Raw genomic sequence first — 13784 nt, 5'->3', positions numbered from 1 at the left:
AGCAGAATAGTCACTAATGTCATGGCTGTTTCACTCCTCCAGGTATCCTCAGACACTCCAGCCTGCCCCCCAGCTATCCTTTTGGCAAAATAAAACCAATTACTGTAGTCAGAACTATCAAAAGCAAAGGACTGAACACAATCTTCATCAAACCAGTGAACTGGAAATCATGGCCTCTCACATGTTAAGAACTGATACATAGAAACTGTTGTGCATTACTGCACACGTGGTCCATTGTCTCTCCCCCACTCCCCACATATTTAGCCCTCGTTGATCCCAAATGCCTCTGTTAAATTGTGTGAAATTAACAGTCTTCACAGATAAGTATGAAATGGACGTGTGTGTAAAGTCATTGCCATATCCAGTTTGGTTTCTTTCAAAGAAAATATTGAAACTGAAGAGGATGAGAGAAGGTGCATTTCTTTATAATCTTATAATTTCTTGACAGGGGGCATAGGTCTGTAAGGGGATTTTTCATCTGAATTTTGGTTTAATACACAGATACCAAGATAAAGAGAATAGTCCCTCAGCTATGGAAATGCATAAACTGAAAGAGGCCTGAACATGGTGAATCAAATGAGATTGTCTCACTTTGTAAGACCCTACCCTGTGTTACCACATGACATTGTACTGTGAAGGGACCACAAAGAAATGTGGCACTTCCCTCTTCTGGACTTCCTCTGATGATCCTTGATGCCTCAATATAATTAAATCAGGATTGTTTATTTTCTAATTACACAGCAATATATATATATCCTAATTTCTGTCTGTGAGGCAACTTGTTCACCTTTTCTAAAGTGTTCTGAATTACTGACAGTCTCATTAAAAAGCTGACCGTTATATGACATCATATGTACGTAAAACTGGCACAAAAGGAACTTTCTGTTTGTCACTGTGTGCTTGACAGGGGCTATAGAATATTATTTGTTCATACTTATAAAGACAAAGAACAGATCTTCTGGTTCAATACAGTATTTCTCCATTTAACTTCAAAAATGGGGCAACTCTCATGGGAAAGGTTTGTAATGGGAGGCCAAATGCATAATAATCCAGGCCTTCAGATACACTAGTTATTAGCATTTATTGAAATTAAAACCAGCATGAAATCAAACAAGTAGCAGAACTGTGGCTCCCTTTCCACTTCAAATCTTTATCTGTGCCAAAAGCAATTCCAAGAAACAAACAGGACTAAAGCTTTTTCAATGCATTTATCCATGTGTGAACAATTTTTTACATAAATCATGAAGATTAGAGTCATTGATGAAACCCAAGATTTATGTTCAGTTGGAGTGTAAGAAAAAATTAGTGTATACAGATACCCCAAACTGAACCTCCCTCCCTATTTGAACAACCTCCTCTCTCTCTTGCTGAATGTTTTACACCCACTTGATTTGAAGAATGACTTTATATTAATTTTATCTGCTTAGGTCCCATAACTTTTTTCTATGTTTTCTACTGTCAGAGGAGAGGGATTCTTTGTAAAGTCTAGCCACTGTCAGGGAACATAAATTTCCATTTTAATTCCCTCAGATCTTAAAAGAATAAACTAGGAAGGAAGATTAAGTTGAGGGATTAGTTCTTCTTGTAACAAACAGAAACAAAACACACAAAACGAAACAAGAATGACAAACACCCTCCCCAAAACAAAAACAAAACCACCAACCAACCAACCAAAACACCACACCAGCAAACAAAAAACCCACACCATGTGTGGTTCAGCTCAACTTTGAAAGCACTTGATTTCCGCTGATGATGCATGTTTGGTACAGTTGTCATAGGTCTTTTAAGTTAATGATACCTCTCAGTTGGTACCACCTAAGGAGCTGGTTTCTGGCAAATGAACACAAGGACTGATTTCTAGCTGTAGCAGAGGTGAGCCTCAAATTCAAATACCTGTCTAAAATAAGAAAATTGCTAAGAAAATTAAAAAGATCTTTCATATTATTTTTTATGTCTGTATCTTTATCCCAAATGCTAATTATTATAAAATGACCGGGCATTTCTTAAAGTTCTCTTTGCTACAATGGACTTTTGATACTTTCATGTTTCATTGAGAGAGCCTGGGACAACGTTAAAAGCTTAGATAGACAATTGTTATTAATGGAAACATAGAGATCTGTTGGTACTTTTGCAAAAAAAATGCATCTCAGAAGTCAAAATTATCTAACTTTAAACACTGCAACATGTTTTAAGAACTAGGAGATAAACAACGTCTTCGACTGCTGAGTTAATGGACTTAAGCCTCTAGGCAGCAGTCATTTGAAGTTTCCCTTGCCTTCTACACACCAAGTCTTAATTTCTTTTCCAATTTTTTTGTTAAATATGTGATTATTTTTGCAGCAATGTAATAGAGAAAGAAATTAGTGGGTCTCGTGGCTGACTGAATAATCAAGCACTTAGTCATTTACAGAAGGCTGTTCATTATACTACGGCATAGGACAATGAGGAGCACATATACATTTGAGTGATTTATTCAAAGAAGTAACTGATGGAAAAGACGTCCTAATACTGTTCCCACTGGCCTCTTGTGATCTTTAACATTGGTTTCATTTACTCACCACAATTAAATTAATAGTAATTGTTTTGTTAATATAGTAACGGCCAGAATAGTCACATGTCTTTGACAGATACCATTGTTTGCCCAAGTTTCTGTTACCTGGGAAGTTATGAGAAAAGGTGCCTTTTATTTTCTTGAGCACTGGAACAGGCTGCCCAGGGGGTTTGTGGAGTCTCCTACTCTGGAGACATTCAAAACCCGCCTGGATGCATTCCTGCGTAGCCTCATCTAGGTGTTCCTGCTCCGGCAGGGGAATTGGACTAGATGATCTTCTGAGACCCCTTCGAATCCCTAACACTCTGTGATTCTGTGAAAAACACACAGCAAAATATGGATTTAGAAATTTTCAAAGAAGTAAGAGAAATGCATTTTACAATGCTGGGTATCCATCCAGTATGACAAGAGATATAGCAGCTTTTTCCATTGTTAAGGGCAAAACTTGAGTTGACTTAAATTCTATCAAGACCTGGTCTGATATTTCTGGTAATTTTTCTGCCACTCATGAGCTGAGCATTTTGCCCTCATTACTTGATTTATAGTCTACATTCTTTGCAAGTTAACACTGACTGAGAGTAAGAAAAAAACAGTGTTTCAAATCACAGAAGCATATAGATATGTAAATGTTTATTTAAATCTTAGTCTGTCTTCTTGGGATGCAAGAACTGAGTTTTCTAGAAATGTTTATTTCCAAAAATAGCCAGTGTATCAAAACTAAGATTCAGGAAACCTTCAGAAACTGCAAGACCACAAGACAATTCACTTGGGAAAGTCTTGCTTTTCCCCCTCTCAGAAGCTCATAAGATTTTCTCATTATGAACATGTGGTCATTACACAGGGATGAGACAGGATTCCCACACAAACTGCCCTTGGCAGCTAGTCCTGTTTTTTTGAAGGGGAGCAGTGAGAAGCTTGTAAGGAGGTAAGAGGCTATGGGTTTGAATGGTATAAACCCCCAAGGAAGCAGAACCATTCTTTTGCAATACTAAGCAACCACGTTAACAAAGTGGTGGGTGCTGCTATAACCACTTCCAAAAATGATGACATTGCTGTTTGTGAGAACTTCAGATTGCTGGTTAAAGGCATAGTATGCTCAGCTGTGTGTGTAGTGGGCATCTAGCAGAAAGGTTTCCTTTAGGGAAATATGGGCTGAAGAATTTAGGCTTAGTGGATGAGGGAAAAGCTAAGGATGCTGTCTACCTAGAATTTAGTGAAGCCTTTGACTGTTTCCCACAGCATTCTCCTGGAGAAACTGGCTTCTCATTGCTTGCATGGACGTACACTTCACTGGGTAAAGAGCTGGCTGGATGGCTGGGCCCAAAGAGTTGTGGTGGAGGGAATTGAATCCAGTTGACAGCCAGTCATGAGTGGTGTTGCCCAGGGCTCAATATTGGAGCCCATTGTCTTTAATACCTTTATTGATTATATGGACAAGAGGACTGAGTGCACCCTCAGTAAGTTTGTAAATGACACTGGGACAGGTGGGAGTGTTGGTCTACTGGAGGGTAGGAAGGTTCTACAGAGGGATCTCGGCTGTCTAGATGTTTGGACTGAGCCCAATTGTATGAGGTTCAACAAGGCCAAGTGCTGGGTCCTGCACTTGGGTTACAACAACCGCAGGTGGTGCTACGGGCTCGGGGAAGAGTGACTGGAAAGCTGCCTGTTGGAAAAGGACCTGGCAGTGTCGGTTGAGAGCCAGCTGAATGTAAGACAGAAGTGTGCCCAGGTGACCAAAAAAGCCAACAGCATCTTGGCGTGTGTCAGAAATAGTGTGGCTAGCAGGAATAGGAAAGTGATCATCCCCCTGTACTCCGCATTGGTGAGGCCCCACCTTGAATATTGTGTTCAGTTTTGGGATCCTCACTACGCAAAAGACACTGAGGTGCTGGAGAAGTTCAGAGTAAAGTGACGAGGCTGATAAGGGGTTTGGAGCACAGGTCTGATGAGGAGTGGCTGAGGGAACTGGAACTGTTTAGCCTGGAGAAAAGGAGGCTGAGGGGAGACCTCATTGCTGTCTACAATTACCTGAAAGGAGGTTGTGTCATGGAGGGCATTGGTCTCTTCTCCCAGGTAGCAAGTGATAGGATGAGAGGAAATAGCCTCAAGTTGCGCCAGGGAAGGTTTAGATTGGATATTAGGAAAAATGTATTCATGGAAAGGATCGCAAAACCCTGGAATAGGATGCCCAGACAAGTGGTTAAGTCACCATCCCTGGAGGTGTTTAAAAGACGTATAGACAAGGTTCCTAGGGACAGGGTTTTGTACCTGAGTTAGGTTAATGGTTGTACTTGACAATCTTGAGAGTGGCTTCCAACCAAAATGATTCTATCATTCTATGAATGTGTTCATCCTTTGTCAGGATAAGACAGATGGGCCAAAGAACTGTGCACACCAATAATGCTATGTGTGCTCAAATACTTAACTTTCAAGTGAAACATAGAGAAGCCCCATAACTTCAGGTTTTCCTAAAGCTGTTCATAAGCAAAACGGCTGTAGACGAAGGATTTTTTTTTGTGATTTTGGAAAACCAACATCTTGGGTGTTCTTTGACCTGAAGATAAGCTGCTTTAAATAGGACTCTGGATTCAGCTGCAAGCAGAAAACGTAAGGGGTGTGTTTCAATTGAATGTGTAAAGACTACGTTAGTCTTTTACTGCTGCCATGCAAGAAACTCACAATCTCAAGTGAACTTGGAGAAGTATTTCAAATGTATTACAGTGCTATCAGCATATTTCCACTTGGAAAAGATCATCAATCAGCAACACAGTCATTGTGCCATATTACAAGACATCTCATATAAAGCTTGTGATTGGCTTTTATGTTGGAAAGGACTGCAGTGCTATGAAAAATCTGATCCCAAATTTGTCTGGGAATAGAAGATAAGGTAAAATAGTATGTGGTGCAATGAAATCTCCTTCCCAGTCTAGGTGAGGTATGGATTTCTGGTCTAGGTATGGATTTTTTATTTTTTTATTTTTTTATTTTTTTTTTTTAGCTATAGTTACACAGTAAGTTTTCCACAGTTTTCAGGCAATCCTTTATTGTGTAAAGCTTAGGTGGTAGATAGGAACATCTACCCATGTCTACCATAAAACCCTGAGTGTGGACTGAAAGCTACACACCACCTCTCAAAAAATTAGGTATTGTACAGAATCTGTCTCTTTGTCAAGTTTTTATATGAAAGAATGCTGGAGGCCAGATATACTATTCCACAAGAAAGGCTTTTGAAGTTCTACAAAAATACTGAAGTTCACATACTACTGATGAAGTTCTTCAAGGGAAAAAAGTTACAAACAAGACAGGGTATGAGCTATAAATGGTGGAATGAAGTAGTGAGGAAAGCACAGTTCTGTAACTATGGGAAAAAAAAAATCTTAGTGCAATTCAGTTAAAAGTTCAGGAGACACACATTCAGGTGAATCATCAATGAGAACCTGAATTAACAACTTATTTTTCAAGATAGAGATGATCTAGAGAGATGTCCTCCTTGGAAAAGCTAGGATGAAACAAAGATCTACAACTGCCATATGATACCTAATGTGATTCATTCTACCATCACTTCATAGAAAATACTTTTTATAATCTAGATTTAACTAATGTTTTTATTCTAACACCTTCTGCTTCTGGTGTTATAAAGTAATACAGCTAGCTTTACAACAGTTAACACTTTCTGGTTTCCATAATTCTTTCAACAATTCTTATATGGGCTATACTGCAGGAATGGGTAGATCTTGTTTGACATTTTAGAAATTTATTGAACCTAACAGTTTATTAGTTTGGATGCATGATTGTTTGGATAGCTAAGCTGTCAGTCCAAAAAGGAATCAGACCAGATGTTTGAAACATGAATGATCATTTTTCCTGGGATAATAGGTTTCCCTGGGTGAAAGAAATTGCAAGTTATTGTTGGTTCATATGGCAGAAAATTACAAAAGCAAATTAAAATAAATATAAACTTCCATTACTAGATCTTAGGATTGCCTGTAACGTTGGAGGGTCTAAAATGAGGTTGCTTATGAGTTGGAGGATCTAAGTCTATTTAATGGGAAGTTATTAATAGAAAAGGACTCAAATTATACAATCATCAGAGCAATTTTCTTGGTTAGATGACAAAAATCCTGTTTATTTCTGGTCTGTATTTAATAATAATCAGTATCTTTGGGTGGTGAGTTTAGCATTCTTTTTTTCTTATGACACATAAGTGACTGTGGTAGAATAAATACCTGCTTCAAAAATACCTTAAAGAAAGATTGGAACTATACTCAGTTCCATAGAGCAAAAATCTGAGGTCTAATTTGTGAGAAGATGTTGCAACACACTAAGTAATATGGATATATTTAGACTAAATGAAGCTAAAGTCACTTTTTTTTTCAAAGACAGAAAATTTTAAAATATGTTTTTAATACTCAACCCAGCCGGACAGATCTGCACTTATGTACAGGAATTCTGCTGGATTCTGGAGGAAGGAAGAAGTAACTTATCTGTGGATAATTTTCACAAATCCACGTTACATTATTTGGTCATTTACTGACTTCCTTTTTGGCATTTGTAGGTCTGAAAAGTGTATCAGATACAAGCCACAGAGAAGGAAAATCTTCCTAGACTTGCAACACGTGCAGTGCCTCAGCCATATCATTTCAGTCAGGAGATGTCCTTCCTTTCTGTTCCTGGTATCAAAATTAGCCTTTCACCTTGCATCGTCAAGCCTCATTACTCCTGTTGGCAAAGGGATCCTTTGCTGAGAAGCATGCCCCACCTCTATCAAATGTAAATGAAATATGACATAAAAGTAGTCCACACAATTATTCCACTTGGAAATTAAAGTTCTTTTTCTTAAACTAGGTTTACTTCCCTGCCACTGCCCAAACTCCCACACAATAGTAAATGTATGAAAAGCTGTGAGATTTCTTTTTCTTTTTTTTTCTTTTTTTTTCTTTTTTTTTCTTTTTTTTTCTTTTTTTTTTTTTTTTGAGGGGGGAAGTATATTCTTGCTTTTTGTGACTCTAGTTTGCACTTATTCTCTTTCTTCTTTTGTAAGTAAATGCTTGTTTTAGATTTTCACCCGTTTCATCTAATAGTGACACAATTAGGTGGATGTCCACTTGAAATGACATGTTTTTGGAGATCTCATTTGGATATCATTTTAGTTGGCAAAGTTATCCTCTGTTTTATACCCCATTTAATCTCGCTACGTCTATTTTCACAAAGAAAGAATAGACCCTCATCTTTAAAATCCTTCTAAAACAAAACAAAACAACCAATCAAACAAACAAGCAAATAAAACAGGAAAAAAAAAAGTACAGGGTCCATCCCAGGTATACATATATGTATATATTACATGTATATATGTATATATATACACAAAAAGGTTGTTCTTTGTTTTCCTGAATGCTTATTTATGCTTTATGCAGAAGTGCTTCCCATTTATGAGCTGGAGGTATCCTTAAGAATGAATTATGGAAATGTATAACTGAATAGGAAATTAATATAGCATTTCCAAAGCAGCGGGCTTTTCTCTAGTTCAGGCTTGGTCATTGTAATGGTCTGTTCAGCCTTCAGTGGTAACCTTGTGGATTTGCAGCTTTATTTTGTTGTGTGTGGGTGTCTTTTATTTACTTATTTTTAGCCCTGTCATCCATTCTGCTCTCTCTGAGCAGAGAACCTCCTATCATCTTCAGTGAATGCAATAGTAATAGCACCCTTGTCTGTCATATCTGACAGAAAGAGATATACACTCAAAGGTGTTTTCACCTGTTTCTACCTATGTCGTCTATCAATCAGTCTCTAGAACATGACTTTCCTTTCATCTTGGTGAAAAACCCAAGCCTACCCTCTTCGACCGGGATCAAAAATGCTCCATTCAGTTAGGCAGTCACCATGCACCATGTTATTGGTATCTGAACTGGTCACCAGGTAAAGGTTGTCAGAAGACAAGCATAAACTCTCTCCCACAGTTAAACATATTTTGCATAAAGAAGAAAAAAAAAAAACCCACCAAAAAAACCCAGGTAGTTCCTCCCCAGTCTGTTTCTGTGGAATATCGGACTTGTCTAGTTGCTGCTGAATGTTTCACTGGAAAGACAAGCATTTCACCTAACACAATAAAGCCACATCTAGATAGCTGGTTTTCCCATGTTCCACCATGTAATCACGTCTTTGGTCATGTTTATCCAAAACTAGAACCAGACGAATCCTTCATATACTTATTTCATTCTATGTAGTAATGATTTTGTGAATCTCTAGCTTAAGATAAGAACCTAGTTTAAGAAGTCTGGAAGGACCTGATTTTAAACAAGTTGGTGACTTCAAAAGTTTCAAAATGAGTGGTTAAAGTTAGCTATGCAAAAAAATAAAGAGACAAAAAGCCCCTGAAAAGCTGAAAAATAGCAGGTGTGCTAAGAACTACTCTTCCACATTTCAGTGCTGCATTTTCATTATCTTCAAGCACAGACATGCAAGACAAGCATGTCTGGCCTAATGTGATTTTGGAAGAGTGAAAAATCCCAGTGGAGCAACAGTTCAGCACAGATACTGTTGCTGGCTTCTCAAATTCCTGGATTGTGCTACTGCTAGTTGTTACACATGTGTGGATCAGAGATCAGAGCTTAATCATTGTGAAAAGCCATTTTACACCCATATAAAATAGCTTATTTCACAAATGAACAAGCCAAAGTTTTAGCTTATTTGAATATCTGAATGAGATCCAAAACAGATTTAATTGAATATTCATTTCACGCAGCTTTAGCCAACTGATTTGTTTAAATGACTTGATCCCATGAGTAACAGTGTATGGATATGGATACCTCATGAGTGAATCAACAGTAGCCTTCAGCAATGTCCTGCATAAAGTGGCAATAGTGTTAGAAAGACTAATTTGTACCCTAACACAAAACGGTTTTACAACACACTAACTGGGTTGTTGAAGTACCCCAAGAAACTTACAAGATGTCAAGAGGTTGTCTTCTTTGTCTACTGAGGCACCAAAGTGCTGCCATTCCTATAGGAATCTTCCCCTAGCCACATAGGTCCACTTTCTTTTGGGCACATTTTAAGTTTCTCAGTCAGATATAATAACAGCTTCTCATTCACTTGCTGTCTGCATACTTCTGGGCATCTGTCTTCCTACAGATATTTGCAGCACGCAAATTGGAGCGATGTAGCAGTGTCCCAGCCCAAGAGGTATTACTTTTTTGCAAAGGAGTGCACGAAAATGCATTTCTGACATTTTCAGCTCTCATCAGTCTCAGGCATCTTCTCCTATTTCTTTAGGTTAACTAGACTTCTCACGTGATTGCATCGCAGTGGGTCTAAAAAAAGACCTTAATCACCTTCTGCCTTGTGGGAGAAAGACAAGTATTTCGTGCTAGTACTGCTCTTCCTACAGTGGGATTCTTGCCTTTCTGTGCTTGCTACAAAATCTACAGGGCAGAAGATACAGTGTATTTTCAAAAGAGTGGCAAAACCTTCTCCAAAACATTCTTAATTTGCCTCTGTGGTGGGTTGGCCTTGGCCGGCTGGCAGACACTGACCTAGCTGCTTTCACTCCTCCTCCTCCTCCGACATGACAGGATAAGAACACAAGATGAAAAAGCTCATGGCTTAACGTAAATACAGGAAGACAACTCTCTAATCACCATCATGGACTGAACAGACTCAACCTAAGGAAAATTAATTTAATTTATTGCCATTTAAAATAGTTTTGGATAGTGAGACAACTTAAAACCTTCCCCTGCCTCTTCTTCCCCAGGCTCAACTTTACTCCTTAATTCTTAGCTCTTCTACCCCTGACTCCTGCCCTGGGTGGCACAAGGAGATGGGGAATAGGGGTTTGTGGTCAGTCTATAAACACTCCTCTCTGAAGCTCTGTAGTTCCTTCTGGAAATATGTACTTGCTTCACTGTGGGGTCCTCCACGGGCTGCAGCTCCAGCATGGTCCTCTCCACCTGCTGCAGTGGAATCTCTGCTTTGGCACCTGGCACACCTCTTCTTCTCTCTCCTTCTTCACTGACCTTGGTGTTCTCAGGTTTGGGTTTGCTCCTCATCCTTTTTTTTTTTTTTTTTTTTTTTTTTTTCCCCTTCACTCCTCATTCTGTCATCTGGGATTTCACCATTTCTTGAGTACATTTTCACAGAGGTGCTACTTCTCTGTTCCACGCGGCTGATGACCTCAACAGTGTCCTGTGATGGGTCCCTTTTGCAGCTGGCTGGAACTAGCTGGAATGGGCTGTGGCCAATATGAGACAGCCCCTGGCCTTTTTTTCACAGAGGCCACCCCTGCAGCCCCCTAGCACCTGCACACGGACATTCAAGTCAGCCTGGTTGACTTTCTGTATGTTTTATGTTGACTTACTGGCAGCAGGTGTAACAGTCTCTTGCTTTGAGAGAACATTGGTACACCCCTCCAGGAGACTATTTCTAAAACCAAACACAGAGATGGGCTTGTGAGCACTCAGAAATGCTAACTGCAAAAATAGACATGTTTTTTGCCAGAATTGTTTGAAGAAGCAGTAGCTGCATGTGAAAATGAAGTAAGACAATTAAATAGGACATAAGACCTGGAAAGATGTAGTTAAAGGAGCCAGAAAATATAAACAGTCTGTGGCTCTAAAAAGAATCAGCAGAGTGAGTAAGAGCTTTTGTTGGCTGATAGATGTTCATAGCTGCAAGCAACTCCTATGTCTTTCATTGTGTTTCTCCTGTTGGCTTTTGCACATTAAGTATAAAACATCAAAATCAAAAACAGTTGGCTGTATTTTCAGTTTCCCTTTTAAAGACGTTTCTGTTTAGATGGTTGATAATGACATTTCTCCTTTGTAAATTTGTGCTGACTACTCCCACCCACTTTCTTGTCCTTCATAGGTTCAGAAGTGTTTTTCAGGACTACTTACCCCTTTGGTTCTCATGGATTGGTGTGAGGTTGACCAGTCTGTAGTTCCCGAGGTCTTCCTTCTTGTCCTACTTGACAATGGGAGTGATATTTGCTTTATCCCAGTCCTCACGAACCTCTTCCATCTCCACAGTCTGTCGAAGGCAACCAGACATTGGCCAGTTCCCTCAGCACTCAAGAGTTCATCCTGACAGGTCCCTGGATATGTGTAATTTCAGTTTCATTACATGCTTCCTAACTGGATCACCATCTACTGGTGGTAAGTCTTCATTGCTCTGGATTTTCCATGCATATCAGTTCCAAATAAAGGAAATATGTGTCTAGTCCAAACACTTATTGCAGTTTTCTACTGGCCAGTTTGGTAAGTGTCTACTCAGCTGTTTGGGTTTTGTGGATTCCAATCTTAGGCAGATAAAACTCACCCTATGTGATCTAGACTGTAGAGAGGACTTCAGCATTGTATGTTCCTGTAGGCATATTGGCACCCCACTTGCATGACTGAGTTCTGCTGAATTCCCACAGGCCAATCCTACTTTACATTCCACTGGTAAAATAAATAGAAATATATGGGTCACCTGACTCACTCATGAAGGTGATCAGTACCCACAGGTCAGTACACTCAGAAAGAAATTAATGATGATGATCCAGCTATTTTCTATTAAGAATATTTAGAAGTTAGGGTAGGGTATTTTACTAGCTACCTGTTTCATACCACACCTTCCCCCTTGCAAACTGCTGTGTCCAAGCTGGATGTTACTGCTCAGAAGATGGAATTGCCTTTCAGCTTAACTGTAACTCTCAGCTCCTGGTGACAAAACACTGCACATAAATGACTATGCTGGGTGAAAGATTTTCTAATATAGATACATCATGCAACACACCTTCTCTCTTGCTAGAAACAGCTTGCTTGTATGTTCTTACATTCCTTCCCTTGAAAGCCCAGGACAGCTAGACAGTTATTTCTTCCCTTTGAAAGAAAGAAATATAGACAAAAGCTGAAAAGAAACATCACTAATTTGATGCAATACATTTGATGCAATACATTTGATGCAATAAATTAAAACCATGCTGGAAATGCTACACCTACAAAATCTGGAAAACACCAGATCCACATTGCTCTGGGAACTTGTTTGTCAGAAGCATTCAACAGTGAAAGAAAACAGTGCAGATGCTTTAATTAAGCCATGTAAGACTTCAGCTTGCATTAGTCTTGATTTTAGCCTCTGGACATGGCTTCAACTCAGGCAAATACGAAACCTATGGTTCTTCAACCAAGGAAAAAATACACCTCTAAGGAAATTGCTTTCACTTTTCCCTCTCATCTGAACAGGCACAAAGACAGACAATAGCCAAAGAGCCACTGAAAGAGCTGCATCTAAAACATCAATTTTCCTTGAAACCAAATAGCTTACAAGAACACAAATAGAAACATAAAAGGGAATGAGAGGGCTGAAGCACACCCCGCTTTCTCACATTCATGGATGAGACAGAAAATACTTTTTTTTAGTCATAAAAATCTCTCTCCAGTAGCAAAATCATTTTAATGAGGAATTGTGGCAAGTAAAATGAAAAATTCTGGGCAGATGAGGAGTTGCAAATTAGGAAAATAATTTCAGTTTTATTTATGAAATATGCTAAATAATTTGTGCAAGAAATGTATACAGAAATACTAATATGGGATTAATTCAGAGAGATGTAATATGCTTTATATTACTTGGTTCCACTAAATTCACTTTACAATTGAACCGTTAAGGAAAATGTAAGTGTCTTCTGAGAAAGGAAATTGGGTCAAGGGCTTGACAAGACAAAAGATTTTGCTTGGTAAACATAATGACTCTCAGAACCAGGGAGAAAGGATAAAGTAAATGTTGTAGCTAAACATGTTGCCACCAAAATGACCTGTTTAAACAGATCAAGTATCCAAAGAGAAAAATCTGAATGACACACATACTCAAAAAGCTAAAACACCCAAACATCTCCTAATACAAATGTTAACAACCACCGTATTATGTTCATAGGTATACACTAAGTATATATTTGTGTACTTATACATGTATGTATATATGAATTATGCTATTCATAGGTTATTTCTTGAGAAATAGAAATGTGTGTTAAATAAAAAATTCTTGCATTTGCTTTCTTACTTTTGACATTGAAAATCTGAAAATGAAATTCAGTGAGATGATAAAAGCTTGTCATTAGAGAAGTAATTCAATTTTCAACTCTGAAATGTTAATTTTATGTTCCAGATATAAATGGTTAGAGTTGGAAGGGACCTCTGGAGGTGATCTTGTCCAACCCCCTGATCACACAGAGTCACCCACAGCAGGTTCCCAAGGACTG

Source organism: Streptopelia decaocto, assembly GCF_964273445.1.
Source record: "Streptopelia decaocto genome assembly, chromosome: Z".
NCBI classification, from domain to species: domain Eukaryota; kingdom Metazoa; phylum Chordata; class Aves; order Columbiformes; family Columbidae; genus Streptopelia; species Streptopelia decaocto.
This window is presented reverse-complemented; position numbering follows the sequence as displayed.